General features: G+C 38.3%; 1 protein-coding gene and 1 pseudogene across 3 annotated transcripts in view; one reads left to right on the top strand and one right to left on the bottom strand.

Moving 5' to 3' along the window:
* The window catches only part of LOC308080643 (inositol polyphosphate-4-phosphatase type I A-like), a 164,335-nt gene that overhangs the window by 98,244 nt on the left and 50,774 nt on the right, over positions 1-15,317 (bottom strand). The window lies entirely within an intron of this gene.
* Positions 14,253-15,317, top strand: part of LOC308080290 (transient receptor potential cation channel subfamily M member 5-like) — a 26,364-nt pseudogene continuing 25,299 nt past the window's right edge. The window contains exon 1 of the transcript in view: positions 14,253-14,330. The product of the transcript in view is annotated as a transient receptor potential cation channel subfamily M member 5-like (transcript). The remainder of the gene's footprint in view (positions 14,331-15,317) is intronic.

The following is a 15,317-nucleotide window of genomic DNA, read 5'->3' as shown; positions in this document are numbered from 1 at the left end:
TCATCTTCTATTTTTCCAGATCTATTAGAAAAAGAAAAGCATCCCAGTAAGAACTCAGTGAGCCATTTGCATCCTGTTCATACCAGATATGCATTTCTAGAACTGGAGTTATATATCACAGCTTATAGTATTACAGCCTATCGCTGTCACATCTCCTCCAGGTTGAAGCTGTCAGTGCACTGCAATGAATCAACCTTTTTACTGTTTGTCTTTAAGTATTTTAGAAGTTTTACTGTCTTTTATATTGTTGTGACTGAGATGAGATTGATATGCAGTAAAATAAAGCAGTAGTTAGTTTCATACCAAAGCACATAGCAATCATCATCAGTGAAATGAGCAGAAACATCCTAGTTGTACTGGTAGAGTGTCACTGTTCCAGAGCCTCTATGCACTGTTCTACTTGACTGTAGCTCACACTAACGTGATCCATTTGAAGGAGGAGCTTGTTGATGACGTTAAATCACAAACCTCTAAGAACATTTACTAATGTGGGTGAACTGTTTGACAATGAGCTGTTGACTGTGTGATGAAGTTGCATGAAGAGTTAAGAATAAAATTATTCATTGTTAAAATGCAGCATCCAGTGTGTTGTTGAAACAAACTACAATGTTGAACATTTTCTTAAATTAATTTGAGTGTTGGGACAAGAACACTGTTTATTTTGGATGAGGAGTGATTTGATGTCTTAGTTAGATGGTGGCCTGTAAAGCCCTGTAATAAATAAACTTAAATTGACTTTTTATTGACAATTATAATTTAAGCATTTAGCAGGCACTCTTATCAGAGTGAGATTGGAGTATGCAGAGTAAGCATGAACTGTATAATAAACTACAAGATAAATAGTCACATAAGTGCAAAAGGATAGTCCCTCCAGAAAAACACGATTCTGCAACGGAAGAATTCCTTGCATAATCAGCCAAATGGCGCATGACTTTGCGAGTTTGAAATTCTTTCCAAAGGGGCACATATTCAATCCAATAATAGTATTTTCCATCGCCCTGTGAGTGAGGGCCCTGTGAAGTGATGCAGGGCCGGCCCTAGGGTTTTCGTGGCCCTAAGCAAGATTTTTTTTGGTGCCCCCCCCCCCCCCAAACACCCCCATTATAAAATCATTATGTCATGAGATACATTTTTTATTGAATATTAAAATAATAACGCTAGTTGTTGGATAGGAGATACATGACATAATTACCATATTGTTTTTTATGTGGCCCCCCCTAGTGGTTGTGGCCCTAAGCGACCGCTTATATTGCTTATAGTCCAGCTTCAGTCCAGGCAAGCCCATAGATGATTCAAGTGTGAATGTTTGTCTGTGGAATGGATGACTGGGGATCTCTGTTGTGCAAAGGTTAGTGTTCACTTGGTAAGAAAATAAATAATTACCTTTTAGTATAATTTATTTGATACAACAGATGACAATGATATAAAGTATAATGAAGAAACAACTCTGGATTATGAATGAATACATGAAGCTGGATATAGCAGTGTTTAGTTGCCTTGGAAGGATTCAGGAGACTGACAAGAAGGTAAAAAGTTGTTGAAGGCTATATACTGAGCTCTAAGAGGATACCAATGTAAACCCATGGATATATATATATTTGATAGAGTTAATCTTGTTGATTATAATTTGTCTAGTGTCATAAGCTTAAATGTCAAATTAATAAAATGGTGTCATATTGGCCTAATTCAGTCATGTTAAATGTGCCTATTTCTCTCTCTCTCTCTATGCAAGGTCAAACTAGGTACAGGCTTTTTGTTGTTATCTGTCGGCTCCTCGAGTTATGTCAATATTTCTAGTTAAGTAAGAACTGTTTTGAGAACACTTAATCTCTGTCCCTCCGATACGATAACCATTCTTTCAGTGCCACCGAGTGACCACTGACCAGTGACCGGTCAAAAGCCGAGGTCAAAGTGTTGACCCAGACCCTTTGGCGCAGGTCACCTTCATTATCATCTACCATCATCATCCTCATCTGACGACAACTTATCATCATCACTCTCATCCAATCCAAGGAGTCCACCTTCGACCGGAAACTCATCTATGTCACATCCTATGATGTCATTGTTTATGTTAACGGGTGTTGTTAAAACCCAGTGATTTCTTTCTATCATTGGGAGAGAGGCCGACCGATGATGCGTGAAACACCTGTGATACTGTAACCTTCCCTACTCTCTCATGTCTGACTAGAATATAATATAATCATTTTACCCAATGGCTGCCTGTCTCCGGCTGAATGTTCTTGTCGCCTTTCTGAAAGTTATCGGTACTTTATAAGGGTGATAGGGAAAAACAGCTCCATCAATATATATATATATATATATATATATATATATATATATATATATATATATATATATATATATATATATATATATATATATATATATTTAATCAAAACCCAATACTGAGTTTTGGTTCTTTCACATTCCTCATTGCTATTAACACTATGCATGTGTACGTATTACTATCTCTGCTAGAACACCCCACCCATGCATATTCATGTGAGTTTATAATGAGATCATAATGAACCAACTGAATATACAGTTATATGAGAATGAAGGTGAAAAGTAAATGAATAATAAAATGAATAGACAGGAATTATACAAAAATGTATTGCTTGGTCTTCAGTGGGTTCCTCCCTGGCAGTATCTGAAACCCCAGCAACGATCCCTGCCAATTAAAAACACCATAGTAAATTAAATGACTCCACTACATCTCGGATCCAAATATTGTACTTTTACTCCACTACATTTATTTGAAAACTTTAGTTACTAGTTACTTAGATTTTGATTATTATTACAAAACATACATTAACATTAACAACCACTTCAACCCTATATACATATTGGTCATTTGAAAATAGCCGATCTACAAGCTCATAATGTGTGAGCTTGTAGATCTTTTTGAAAACTTGAAATGGGATATTCTGCATAATCAATTCCGGACTTTTGAAAACATTTGAGTGCTTTTTCCACCACTGGTTAATATATTATGTGTGAGAATGACGGAAATTACATCAGGATGGTAATGAATGGTGATCTGAATGGTGTATGTTAGCATAATTATGAATGAGTGAGTGAATGTACTCGTGGGTGTTGCTATGGTAGCTGTATATTCCTACTGTATGAGGAAGTTCCCACCAGGGACAAGCCAGTTGAAGTATTCATCCCAGGAATTCATGAACCATGTGTACTTGCAGTCAAACGTGTGAAAACCTGGGGCTCTGCAGCAGTTGAATTTCCACCTGGAATAAACATCAATCGTGAATATTTAGTTTTTAACTCACCGTTTTTGCATCAAGGATTTGACAGCATAGATATAAAAGTATCGATCATAACTGCCCTACTTCCCAGGTCTATAATTGTATAGCCTCAAAGTGTGCTTATCGTTCCAATGTACTGTAGGCCTATACAGTAGGACTGTGGTGTGCTGCACCCTCATTTTCACACTGTGATAGCTTTCTTAATTTTAAATACATTTCAAAAGAAACAAACCTTCTGTCTTCATGATGGTTGCTGTGATACAGTAGTTGTAGACCCCGGCAATGACATGATGGGCTGGACATTGGAAGTCGAGGAATCGGTCATAGTTATTCACAAAACCAGACCACTGACACTTACTTTGACCAGTTACGAGTGCTGGAAAAGGTCTTGCATGATATTTTCCACAGACGATCTTCTTGGGAATTACTATGAATGCTTTAAAACAAATTGACATATACAGGTGAAACCTCACACTACTTGACTGCTGAAGTGTCATGCAATGTGCTTTGCTCTTACTTCAGTCATGTAGAGTGTTACTTGCCTTTCAATAGCAGAAACAGTTAAAGTTAGGGTAAGTGATTTGCTTTGGTTAAAATAAGTGTTAAATAGCTCTATATGCTGATAGTACTCATTGCTATAGAGTGTTTGTTCAGTCTCCTTGCCTCTCCACCTCTTTATTAAACAGAAAATGAATTTTCGTTTCAGTTTCAGTTTAATTTCCAATTTTATCCAATCAGGATAGAGAACTCAATCAGGATACTTATATATCCTGATTGGAATACAGGAAGATTAAATAAGTGAAATTGGAAGTGATGACACTAAGAAATTAGCTGGCAAAATTGGAACTGGAACACTATACAAATTAAGCTTAAAAATGGGTACTTTCTCCTGATTGGCTGAGATTTTGACACCTACCGGAAAATGTATTTTCTGTTAAAGAGCTGGAGAGACAGCGACACATCTGTTACTGAAAAAACACTCTATAGCAATGATTACTATCAGAATATAGTGTTTTAACCTTTTAACAAAATACTTTTTGTTTTAACCAAAAAATATCACTTACCCTACCTTTAAGCCATTTGGACATATGCACCTCAACTCACCATCCCACTTATTGTCCCATCTGGATGTGGTAACAGAAGTCTCTGCATTTAACAGATGAAAATGAAACATACAGTAGCAGTATGGCAGGTATACACTGTTACATGTGTTGTCATTTCAACAAGACATTAATGTTGCATGTGTTGTATTTCAACCTACTGTATAACATCATGTTTAGTCATTACCAGTCATTGTGTCCTGTGGATATGTCCCTATTTATATACTATATATAATTTTCTCACTATTATTAATTTCATGTTATACACATACTGCAACCGTATAGCCTGTTGATCTTCAGAATATCAGTATTTGTCATTGTAGCACTCTGTCCTAGCTTAGCCCAAGGGATTACGATGGGTGTGATGGTATCGCTTCCGTTCTTGGACCATGCTGTCTTGCTGTAATGCATGACAGAGGAGTAGTCGTAAACTTTGTTCAGGTTGTTGGTGTCATGCTCGTTGAAGTTGTGTTTTTGGTCCTGTTTGATGTTTTCCCTGTTGATCCTAACATAACGGTCGCGGTCGCTGCGGGTTTGCTCACGCCAGAAGCCCAGCGCATGCATCAACTCGTGCTGAATGGTGCTGTGGTGGATACAGCCTTTCAAAGAAAGACTTAAGTCTACCTCCTGTTTTCCCCACGTATGACCAGCACCCGATTCAAGCTTGAAGATTAACAAGACAAATCTTGTTACATAGTTTTATCTGTAGTTATACCTCCATAATATGTTGAATAATATGAATATGTACATACATACATATCAATGAATACTATTAGTATGCGATGGCAAAGGATTATTTGTGTAATTTAACTGTCCGATTGTATGAAATATGGACTTTATGTGACCATGAGTCTACCTGTGATATAATGGATGATGAAACCTGATTTAATACTTATGCATTACTTAATATTTATTTACACGCCATGCTAGACTATAGTATTTGAGGCACATTTTGGTCTAAGGGGCGGCGCTACATTTAAGGTCATGAGGTCAACAGAATCAGTAGGGGTCATTCTCTAGGGCAGGAGTTCCCAAACTGTTCCAAGGACCCTCAAAGCCTCTAGCTGCAGCCCCCATGCTGCAAAATGGCTTTAAAAAAAGAAAAGGGGGGAAAATAGCCAATCTAGAAGCTAACAACTTGTCAGCTTGTGGATAGGCTATTGTAGCTACTTTCAAAATTCTCTGGAAATGTTAAAAAAAAAACGAAATACATTTTGGACAAAATCCAAAATAGGGATGCCAGCAATCTTATGAATTGAAGTTTTATTGAAATAAACACATTTAAATATAAAAACACACATTGTTGTCATTCTGCTAATAAATATTTAGATCTAACTAAATTAATTCTCTGTATGTTTTTTATGTTCACCTTTACCCGAACCACGTTGGAAGTTTTATTCCATCTGCACTCGTTTCTCGAGCACTTCTTGGATGTACTCCATACCATGTGAACATGGTCGTGAGTTAAATAAATGATGATGATGATGGAATTCCGAGACTTTTAAACCATTATGTCGCCTTCAGTCAAACCAATTCTCAGCTTTTTCTGTTAATTTCAGAAATGCTTGAATGGATGTCCAAACTCCTCGATGATGTGGTCCTAAGTACCTAAAAGGAACGCGTCAATATTTAGTCAGTCACTACATTTGAACACTCATTCTTTGAATGAGCCAGATTATACTAATAGGGCCCTATTCCAGGTCGAAATTGCTAAAGCCACTAATATCGGATTTAGGACAAGGCAAGGGGCGTTCCCCCGCAAAAGTTGCTATTCTGGGACACCTGCTTTTCCCGCAAAACACCTGCACTACCATGCCAGATGCCATTATCTTTAAGAGAAGACTGCGCTACCCATTATCCCCAATCCAATATACGCTCTCCTATCTCCCTGTCTGCAGTGTTGGTCTGATTATTATAAGCCACATGTGGCTTGTTTTTCTGAAGTTGCTTGTAAATAATGGTAGAACGACATATATAATAGCCAACATATATAAATATACACATTGTTTAATGGATGACATATATAGGTTTGAGGTGCTCATGTGGCCTATTATAGTTGCTTCTTTTGGGCTTGTTTTCATAGACCTGGTTGCTTATTTCTCTCGCAAATTCTGGCAACACAGGTCCTGTGCGCTGCAGCGCACAGTGACAATTTTACATGGACACATACACCCGATGTTCTGTTTCTAAGCTCTGGACTTTTTTTGCCTTTCAATAAAACCACATTTGATAGACATAAGTATCACCTACATGTTACTGATTAGAGAGAATTTAAAATGTTTGTAATCAGTTCATTATTTCCTGTAAATAAAACTGACGTGGGTAATTTGGAGAGCATTGCATTGCGCAACGCACAAATTGTCTTCTTTGAATAGACTATCATCTTATATAAAAAATGACACAAGGAATTGACACCCTCCCTTCTGCTGATTATAGGAACATTATAATCACAGAGATTTGTTGACAATAATAGCCTAGTAGAGAGAGGTGCGCACTGTGCGTCCTGGCCGTCTCCAGGAATCCATTGCAGCCTGTGCGCTCTTGCAGGTGGCTGTGCGCTTTCCCAAAGGTGTGTGCATGGGCAGAATAGCAATTTTGGGGATATATCAACAACACGCCTACGGGCACGCCTCCACCCGCAAATAACGGGGTCGGCATAATGGAGAACGGGTATAGCAGGTGCAAAATAGCATTTAGGGACAATGCCAGCTCCCTTATCCGTATTTAACGGGTAAAGGGTGCAGCTTTAGATTGGTCTGAAATAGAGCGGTAAGTGTCTTGCTCATGGACATTTTGACACTTAAGCCCTATTTAAAACATTGTGAAAATAGAAGATCTACAAGCTCACAAAAAATTCTGGAAAAGTTTTGGAAAGTGTCTACATTTTAATACAGCATGCTATGATATTACAAAGAAAATGTACCTTTGAATACTTAAGCATTTTTAAAAGCACCTACTCCAATACTTTAACTGGAAACAAATTTGACAGAGCAACTTTAATTTGTAGTTGAGTAATGTTTCACCAGGAGTATCTGTATACTTTAACGCAAGTACTGGGGTAGAGTACTTTGGTCCACCAGTGCTGCAAGTAGAGCCTCACTTTGAAGCATATGTCCAGGACCCTTCACTGATCTGCTACAATGATACATGCCCAGCAGGACCCTAACGTCAGCTGCAGGGTCTATTGGTCATTCCTCGTACCAGATTGGGCGGCAATAGTTGAATGGTTGGTGAGTCCGCCTGGGAAGCCTAAGGTTCGAAGTGTCCCTGAGCAAGATACTTAACCCCTAACTGCTCCCAAAAGCAAAAAGGTATGGAATGCCGTTCCACAGGTCTTGAGAGCTGCAGCCTCTGTGGACATTTGTAAGAACCACTTAAAAACACTACTGTTTAAACAAGCATTTGTGGAATGTCTTAGATTTTCTGTTTTTATTTTTTTTATCATTTGAATGCTTTGTGCTGTGTCTTTATTTCTGTTATATGTAAAGAACTTTGTGAGTTCTCTCTGTGAGAAGTGTCATACAAATAAAATGTACTTACTTCACCACACTACACATACATAAGAGTTGTTGAACAAGCATAGCACTTGCCCTGGCCTTGACAACCTTGCAGGCTTATGCAAAGGCTAAAATGTAAATTAGATAGCATGTTATGTAGGCAGATGCCAGGTTCATTTGTAGACCTGGCATCCTTTAGGGCGTATAGTTTCAATGTACAGATTATAGATGTTTTGATATTACACTGTTTAGACTGATTATAGGTTCTTGGTTTACCTTTGATCCTAGATTATATGTCTATGCATTTGATGTATTATCGCTCTGGATTAAGAGCGTCTGCTAAATGCCTAAATTGTAAATTGTGAACATGTTTCACCGGGCAGGTCAAGTCATTTGTTAATGAGGTAATCAAACATGGCATTACACTGGCTTTAACGATATAGAGACTATGGATGATGATGGCGCTGTTGTTCCCCAAATGGAAGGATAGTTTTAAGCCTGCTCTTAAACTCAAGTTGTCTGCCTCCTGGACCAAACCTCGAAGATGGTTCCACAGGAGAAGAGCCTGATAGTTGAAAGTTCTCTCTTGGAGATTCTAGGAGCCACAAAGTAGGCCTTCAAAGCCTACTGGGAATGCAGTGCTGTAACATGAGCGCGCGCGCGCGCGCACGCACGCGCGCACGCACGCACGCACGCACGCACACGCGCGCACACACACAGACACACTGTTAAGGGTGACGTAACGATCACATAATCGTTACGTCATCTCCGACGATGAAGTGGCAATGACGTAATCATTACATCATCTCCTTGTCTATATCAACCCCACCTTGTCTGTTCCTCGTCTGTTCGGCTGTCAGGTTTATCTAGCTCTTCTTGATTTGCTGTTGATAATCTCTTAGCTATCTTGTAAAGCTGTTGTTCTCTAGAACCACCTCTTCAGCCCTTACTCCTGGGAATAATTCTCAGGACTCCTCCCTGTGCGTGGGCTTCCATAATTATGCAAACTATGACCGTTGTCGTCTACCAGCTCCACCCCTAACACACACGCACGCATACGCGCACACACACACGCACGCACGCACGCACGCACGCACGCACGCACGCACGAACGCACGCACGCACACACACACACACACACACACACACACACACACACACACACACACACACAGGACCTCAGTTTTTTGCTATAACACATATTTTGTCTGATGACATTATTTCAGCCTGGTACCTGTTAGAATCTTAAATACACACTTCAAGGATTGAGAAAATGCAGTTGAAAAAGCCACCTTAAGTATTTAGTCAAAACTGAATTATATAGTGATCTGAACATTTCCGGCTTAGTTTTTTCCCCCGGTTTCTGTCCTGCAATAGAGTCAAGATATGCTTGAATCTGAATAATAACCACATTATTGAATTCCTTGGGTCCAAATTGTATAGGGGATAAAAAACATTTGTCTCTGTAGGTTGTCTCCTTCAAAAGTTGTGCTCTTTTCAATTCTTTCCATTTTCTGGTTTGGGTTCAGGATATGTGCAATAAAATATGTGTAATAACCCCATGGGACATTATTTCAGCCTGTTACCTGGCAAAATCTTGAATTGAATTGAGAGAGTTGAATTGAATTGAATTGAATTGAATTGAATTGAAGAGAGAGAAAAAGAGGGAGGGAGGGGGAGAGAGAGAGAGAGAGAGAGAGAGATAGAGAGAGAGAGAGAGAGAGAGAGAGAGAGAGAGACAGACAGACAGACAGACAGACAGACAGACAGACAGACAGACAGACAGACAGACAGACAGACAGACAGACAGACAGACAGACAGACAGACAGACAGACAGACAGACAGACAGACAGACAGACAGACAGACAGACAGACAGGGAAGGCGGTGGGGTCTAATTGTACTTTATAATGACTCTTTGATCAGTATGTAATGTGTGTAATGGTGATGTTTTTCGGCTGTACAGTGTTTTAATGATGTCACATGCATGTGCGCGCACGTGCCTACATATGAGACCAGCATTGGAAAATATCTTCTTGTTTGATTAATCTATCTATGTGTGATTAATTCATATAACATTTTCTTAGGTTTACGGGTGTGTGAATTGTAGTAGGTCAGGAGACATGTTTGCATAGGAAATGACTAGTTTTTAGCTTAGTCTGTAAATCTTCTCAAGGAATGCCTTGAATTATAGGAGCTGAAAAAGGAGTAGGCTATAATACATATAAACACACCACATATAAACACACATTACAGGTGTAATGGTGGGAAAACAAAAACAATGTTGTAATTCTAGTCTTAATTACATTTACTAGGGTGGGATGGCTCAGGGTGAGGACAGAATATAGCAACTTACTTGCAATGGGCCTGGTCAACAAGATACACCACACCCATGTACCTGTATAACTACTTCAAGTTAGTCTACAAGATACCTAATAGGTCACATGATGCATCCCGGGAGTGGTTGGCACCACTCAAAAATACTTTTGGTTTCGGTAAGGTAGAACATTACATTACATTACATTACAGTAATTTAGCAGACGCTTTTATCTAAAGCGGCTTACAATAAGTGCATTCAACATAGGTAGGCATGGAAACTACTAATCACCAGAAGTCTTAAGTGCATTCTCTTCTAAAACAAGCAACTAAGAGTATACCTAGCACTAAGGTAATATATCAGCTACCTACTTTCTTAAACAGATGAGACAAATAGGAAAATCAAATGAGCAAGAGCTAAAACAAATAAGTGTATCGAATAAACAAGATCCAATAAAACAAGAGCTCGTACAACTTGACAACAAGTAAGGCAAGGCTATAAGAGGAAGGGTCAGGGTAGTGTTTCCTATTTTATTTTCTAACTATATTTGAAATAAGGCTTAATGGGTTAATTCATAATATATATTTTGTAAGTGAAATTTGTCCCTGAGCAAGACTCTTAACCCTTAATTGCTCACAGGCCCTCATTGGAAACAAGACCGCAAGGACTTTCATGAACGGACCTGTTAAAGGAATTATCCTATCCTTATCTGCTGACATCAGTAGGGAGTTCATTCCACCACTGTGGTGCCAGAACAGAAAAAAGCTGTGACCGTGTAGATCGGCCAGAAGGACTAGTGAGCGACGAGGCAACCAGTCGCCCTGGTAGAACTGGTAGAACTTGATCTCCTCCTGACCTCAAGTACTGTCCTCTGACAAGCCAGCAATCTCTATGAAACTGCAGGGGAAGGGGCCACAGCAAACACATCTTGTCTTGAACATCTTCTTTTTTTTTTAAAGGGCCAATCTGCAAGCTTGGCCAACAATAAGGTAATTAACTTAACTTAATTTAACTGTGTGTGTGTATGTGTGTGTGTGTGTGTGTGTGTGTGTGTGTGTGTGTGTGTGTGTGTGTGTGTTACTTTTGGTACTCAAAGTACCAAAAGTAAAGGTACTAAAATGTTTGAAAATAGCAGATAAGCTCACAACGCCGCGACGCGTTGTGAGCTTGTAGATCAGCTATTTTCAAATAGCCTATGTATAAAATACGGCTAAAGTGGTTATTGTATGTTTTGTAATATAACAATTTATATCTGCAAAGTAACTAGTAACTAAAGTTTTCAAATAAGTGGAGTAAAAGAACAATATTTGCCTTTGAGATGTAGTGGAGTAGAAGTAAAACTGGAAATTGGAAATACTCTAGTAAGGTTAAAAAAAATGTTGGCACTGTAGTGAAAGACATGGTAATGATTACCATAACCACACACATTACCACACACATACATATTACCAGGTATTGTTTAACTTAACAAATTGAATTATTCTACTTAAAATGGTTTGTTGGGGCGCCTTACAAATTGCATTGTTTGTTTTTAATGTCAATAATTACAGTAGCTATTCTTCTTCATAATAACATGTTTTTAAAGTGATATACTGTAGTTATAGCAGTGAGTGTGACTGGGACAACAGACTGAAAAACAATGCTGTATAACTGAATGCGTGTGAGTGCGCATGTGCGGCACATCAAGTCACCTTTTGACCAATTTGGTCAGCACCCCAAAATGAGTTCGACTCCTGGGGTAGGGGGTCATGTTAGTCTCATAGAATGCATTGACAACACTGTGGTTGGATGTGCACACAAGTTCTCCTTTCTTCCACCAAAATTAAAATTTCCAACTCAATAAAAACATACAAGAAATTATATACAGCAAAGGTAATTGATAGATATATAGCATCAATGCAATGAATAAGTAAAAATATGAAAGTGTGTATCCATATGTGTGTGTGCATACATAATACATATGCACATATACATATGTGGAGAAATATGTTTATGGATGTGTATTTGAATGCATGTATTATGTGTATGAAGCAATCACTTCATACATGTAGAGAGTGTGTTATTGAGATATATATTTATACAAATAATACATGCAAATGTAACCTAACAATTGGAACATAAAATAGATAGAAAAACATAGAAAGATTAAATAAATTAATTTTAAATGGTGATAAATGCTACTAGTGATAGAAAATAATGTTATGATATGATTAGTAAAAGGTATATACAAAGTGTTGTAATAGTTGAATCAAAATGATGATGTATTTGGCCACCGACCCCCAACTCAAAATATGTTGTTCCCGGGACCCCCCAGAACAAAGAATTGAGCTAAAAACGTTAGCTTTAAAAAATATATATATTCAAAGATTTGCACAAATGTTCAAGATGTTTAAAAAAATAGCAGATCTACAAGCTCAAATACTCTAATTTACTCCACTACAAGTAAAAGTAGCTCAGTCAAAATGTTACTCAAGTAAGAGTAAAAAAGTCATTTATTTTAAATATACTTAAGTATTCAAAAGTACATGCTTTGAAAAATACTTAAAGTAAACCGTAGAAGTAGAAGTAGAAGTAGAAGTACATTTCTTCATTTTTATATCAATGAATTGCTGTAATGTTTTCACAATGAATTTATAGGACCTAGTAACTCTTGTTTCAGAGAAGTACTGTAACTCTCTGAAACCATCTGCACTGCATGCACTGATTGCTTGTAGAACCATTATGTTATACAAAGCCTGCAGAAACACCTATAGTCAGGGGATATTAAAAATATCTTGGAATAAATTCCTTACCAAGACATTTCTTCACCAATGTGTTTGTAAAAGTGTCTAGTAACACATCTCATAAAGACTGAACATTTTTGACAGCTGCTGAAAGTTGGGGTACCCACCATAACCTTATGCGGGGAAAAAAAATCAAAATGTAATTCTGTTTTAAGTAGCATGTGAGCCTGTGAGGGGTCAAACTAGGGTGTTTTTATGATTCTGAATCCATTGCAAGCATTTGTTTTGTACCAAAACCACTCCTTGGGCTAAAAACGGCCATAGCCAACCTTTTCCCTTTGAGATTTGGGCGTTTTTAGCCCAAGGAGTGGTTTTGGTGCAAAAAAAATGTTTGCAATGGATTCAGAATCATAAAAACACCCTAGTTTGACCCCTCACATGCTACTTAAAACAGAATAAAAATTGTATTTTTTCCCCCCCGCATAAGGTTATGGTGGGTACCCCAACTTTCAGCAGCTGTCAAAAATTCCCCTAGGGAAACTGCATTTCAGTCTTTATGAGATGTGTTACTAGACACTTTTACAAACACATTGGTGAAGAAATTTCTTGGTAAGGAATTTATTCCAAGATTTGACATTATTCTGATAATATTCCCTGACTACTATACAAACATAGTAAATACTTGTGAGCGGAGGGGGAAGCCAGAAACACGGCTAGTGTGAGAGCAGAAGTTAGGCCAAAAAAAAAAAACAGCCAACCTAAAGGCCAAACCGCACCACCAATGCAACTCGTTCCAACAAAGGGGGTCAAGGGGGTCCTTGACATGAAAAAGTTAGAGAATCACTAGACATAGAAACATAGAAAACCGTTAGGATTTAGAAGACATATTTAGGGCTGAATGGGTTAAACCAGGGGTCTTCAACGTTTTCAGGCCAAGGACCCCCTAGCTGAGAGAGAGATGAAGCAGGGACCCCCTGCTCTATATTGTATAAAATTGTGTTTCAGATTAAAGTTTTTGTTTTACTTCAGTCTGCTACACCTATAGCCTCTTTGCCAAAAATAGCCGATCTACAAGCTCTTGAGAGCTTGTAGATCTGCTATTTTCGGCTAATGTTCCCCTCAGAAAATGAATTTTAGGGTTCAAGTGGTTAATGTAAAAAAACTAAATCCTATCACACAAAGATTTGGCGGACCCCCTATAGTAGCTCTAAGGACCCCCTAGGGGTCCCGGACCCCCTGTTGAAGACCCCTGGGTTAAACCAATAACAATGATGTGTGTCATCCTAGGAGGAAGAGAGAAGGAGAGAGGGAGGTGGAAGTTCCTTGGATCCACGGCGACACAACAGAGAGAAGATGAGCCGCGATGAAGAGATAATAGAGATGACCACACCTCTACAAGATGGAATCACCATCACGGAGGAGGTGGAGGAGGTGGGTTATTTAATAATAAACTTTATGAACCAAAACATCTGCATCTAAACGGAGGGTGGGCACACAAATGAAACATGTTCTTTATGAAGACCTTTACTTTTGTGTTTCACCCCAGACAGTTTTTAAGTTGCTTGACTCAGTATTTAGATATTTGATTTGGGTGTTCTCTCCACTACTATTTCAAATACTGTACTTTTAACTCCACTACATTTAAATATAAAAATTGGAGGCCTACTTTTAACTCCACTGCATTTATAGGAAGAGACTCTTTGGACCCAAACTTACAACAAATATATTATGAATTAACCCATTAAGCCTTATTTCAAATATAGTTAGAAAATAGCTGATCCACAAGCTTACAACACGTCGCATCATGACACAATGGGCCTGGTTCACTAAACTTGTTTACTCCAATATTTTGTACTTATGGGCTTTTATGCAACTTTCAACGTTAGGGGTCTGATTCATCAATCTTTTTTTGTCCGAGAATTTTGACGTCGGTCCGCTCGCTCTCACGTCTGCTCCGAGGCTGACTTACATGTGACCAAAGCTTGTGTATGTCATTAGAATGCCTTAATCTTCATGCAAAATCAATTACAATAGTGCCAAACCTCAAATAAAATAGGTATGTGCCCAACATGTGTCAACACAGATAAAAAAAGAAAAAATATGTCAAACGATCTATTGCTTGCTGTGTCCAGAACAGATCCATTCCTCAGTCCGACGTAGGGCAGTGATATATTAATATCAATCCAAAAGACACATTTCCCCTCAGTAATCAATAAAGCTCTGGTCCATAATCTATCGGATAGCAGCGTTCCACTTCCAGTATGCCCTGGATTCCAGCATCATTGTTTTACCTCGGTAAAGGTGAGCAATATTCAGTAGAAATGGCTCATATAATATCCTTTCCATGTTTATTAGTCTATTATTTGGTTGTGGGGTTACACGTTGTAAACTTCTTTATTCTCATTGCGTTCATCTGAT

The sequence above is a fragment of the Gymnoscopelus braueri genome (assembly GCF_963280865.1).
Source record: "Gymnoscopelus braueri genome assembly, chromosome: 24".
Taxonomy (NCBI): Eukaryota; Metazoa; Chordata; class Actinopteri; order Myctophiformes; family Myctophidae; genus Gymnoscopelus; species Gymnoscopelus braueri.
The sequence above is the reverse complement of the archived record's forward strand: the minus strand, read 5'-3'. Positions and strand labels throughout refer to the sequence as shown.